This window comes from Mobula hypostoma, unplaced genomic scaffold, assembly GCF_963921235.1.
Source record: "Mobula hypostoma unplaced genomic scaffold, sMobHyp1.1 scaffold_36, whole genome shotgun sequence".
NCBI classification, from domain to species: domain Eukaryota; kingdom Metazoa; phylum Chordata; class Chondrichthyes; order Myliobatiformes; family Myliobatidae; genus Mobula; species Mobula hypostoma.
This window is the reverse complement of record NW_026948187.1, coordinates 7292560-7295639: the sequence shown is the minus strand read 5'-3', so window position 1 is coordinate 7295639 and position 3080 is coordinate 7292560.

The window sequence follows — 3080 nt, the reverse complement described above, 5'->3', positions numbered from 1 at the left end:
TTGTTTCTGAATTAACTACGTCACTCTCCATGTTAATGAAGAATTCCACCATATTATGGTCACTCTTACCCAAGGGGCCTCTCACAACAAGATCGCTAATTAACCCTTCCTCATTGCTCAAAACCCAGTCCAGAATAGCCTGCTCTCTAGTCGGTTCCTCGACATGTTGGTTCAAAAAACCATCCCGCATACATTCCAAGAAATCCTCTTCCTCAGCACCTTTACCAATTTGGTTCACCCAGTCTACATGTAGATTGAAGTCACCCATTATAACTGCTGTTCCTTTATTGCACACATTTCTAATTTCCTGTTTAATACCATCTCCGACCTCACTACTACTGTTAGGTGGCCTGTACACAACTCCCACCAGCGTCTTCTGCCCCTTAGTGTTACGCAGCTCTACCCATATCGATTCCACATCTTCCCGGCTTATGTCCTTCCTTTCTATTGCGTTAATCTCTTTTTTAACCAGCAACGCCACCCCACCTCCCCTTCCTTCGTGTCTATCCCTCCTGAATATTGAATATCCCTGAACGTTGAGCTCCCATCCCTGGTCACCCTGGAGCCATGTCTCTGTGATCCCAACTATATCATAATCATTAATAACAATCTGCACTTTCAATTCATCCACCTTATTACGAATGCTCCTTGCATTAACACATAAAGCCTTCAGGCGCTCTTTTACAACTCTCTTAGCCCTTTTTAATGCTTGCCCTGGATTTGTCGGCCTGCCACTTTTACTTTTCCCCTTTGTACTTTTTGCTTCTACGCTCACTTTACACCCCTCTGTCTCTCTGCACTGGTTCGCATCCCTCTGTTGTGAACTAACCTCCTCACACCTAGCCGCTTTAATTTGATTCCCATCCCCCAACCATTCTAGTTTAAAGTCACCTCAGTAGCCCCCGCTACTCTCCCTGCCAGGATATTGGTCCCCCTAGGATTCAAGTGTAACCCGTCCTTTTTGTACAGGTCACACCTGCGCCAAAAGAGGTCCCAATGATCCAAAAACTTGAATCCCTGCCCCCTGCTCCAATCCCTCAGCCACGCATTTATCCTCCACCTCATCGCATTCCTACTCTCACTGTCGCGTGGCACAGGCAGTAATCCCGAGATTACTACCTTTGCGGTCCTTTTTCTCAACTCCCTTCCTAGCTCCCTATATTCTTCTTTCAGGACCTCATCCCTTTTCCTACCTCTGTCATTGGTACCTATATGTACCAGGACCTCTGGCTCTTCACCCTCCCACTTCAGGATATCTTGGACACGATCAGAAATATCCCGGACCCTGGCACCAGGGAGGCAAACAACCATCCGAGTCTCTGGACTGCGTCCACAGAATCGCCTATCTGACCCCCTTACTATCGAGTCCCCTATCACAACTGCCCTCCTCTTCCTTGCCCTACCCTTCTGAGCTACAGGGCCAGACTCTGTGCCGGAGGCAGGGCCACTGTCGCTTCCCCCGGGTAAGCTGTTCCCCCCAACAGTACTCAAACAGGAGTACCTGTTGTTAAGGGGCACAGCCGCCGGGGTACTCCCCATCACCTTCCTTTTCCCCTTCCCCCTCCTAACCGTGACCCACTTGTCTGCCTCCCGTGGCCCCGGCGTGACCACCTGCCTTCCACTCCTCTCTATCACCTCCTCGCTCTCCCTGACCAGACGAAGGTCATCGAGCTGCAGCTCCAGTTCCGTAACGCGGTCCCTTAGGAGCTGCATCTCGATGCACTTGGCGCAGATGTAGATGTAGGAAGGAGGAGTTATTTGAATGACAGTTGATGCTTAGTACGGGAAGATAAAATAGGAGGTTAGATGATACGGACCGCAGACATATGATCTGGACACTGAATGAGCATTGTTGTGCCGGCGGAAAGAGTGGGTTTTGGAGGATCGATCAGTCGCTCTTGCAGTGGAAGGAGGAAAAGGGGTTGACTGGTGGGGAGTTGTCCATGTGTCCACCACCGCCTGGGTGATAGCTCCACCACAGAAAACCGGTCCCCTTTGTTAAAGTCACAGTCGGTGACTTTGAAAGGATTTCCAAGGACGACGAGAAGATCGACGGCATCAGCTCACCTGGAGACTCAAATATCCCCCCTTCTCTCTCCATCAGTACTCAACTCAATACCACGAACTGAACTGAACTGAACTTTACTCATCATCGTAAGATTGTATCTTTTTACCCCTAGACTTAAAGAAGCTTGGTTTTCATACATTTATATATTTCCACACTTACTGATTTACTTACTTATATATAATCATTGCTAATCTGTTTGTTTTATTTGCATTTATATTGCTGTATTGCGTAGCTACTAATAAATATTAATAGTTCATAGCAATACTGGACTTCAAAGTGTTTTCTATTTCCGCTTGGTTCGTTAATCCCGTCACGGGGTTCGTGACACCCCTTCCTCGTTTTTTCCCCGTCCCTCCCTACCACACTTCCGTGTTCCCTGCCGAGTTGATCGCACTCCGCTCAACGCGGAATGCGCTTCCCAGAAACGCTGACCATCTCTCCCACACCCCCCCCCCCCGCCACTCCGCCTCAAACATTACGTCGACCTCAGTCCAGGAGGCGAGCAGGGAGCGGGGGAGAGGGGTTCTTGTCACAGCGAGTGACGGGAGCGTGTCACTGTGTCCCACACTAGTAGCGCAGTAGTACAGCGCCGTGTCTGTCGGCTGCACGGTCTCTTTCTTCAGCAGACACGTCTTCCTGTCAGGCCGCTCCGCTTTAAAGCCCGTCTGGAACTCCGGCTCGTAGGTGGGCTGGCTCCCGGACACGCTCACCACCATCAGGCGGAGCCCGCTCCCGGCGTCGTATCGGTACCAGTACATATAGATATCGTCTGTGTCGTTCTGATGACACGTGAGAGTGGCGAGCGACCCTCGCTCGGTCGTCAGCCGTCCGGGAAACTGCGAGATCAGCACGCACCCTCCGTGACCTAGCGAGCGAGAAACACGGCGAAGAGCAAGATTAGTTAGCGGCGGGACCCCCATCCCGCGCCGAGCATCTGCCATTCTTAATCTACCTGTCTCGGCCACTTCCCCCGGCAGCTCCTTCCACAGACGGACCACCCGTATCCCTCTAA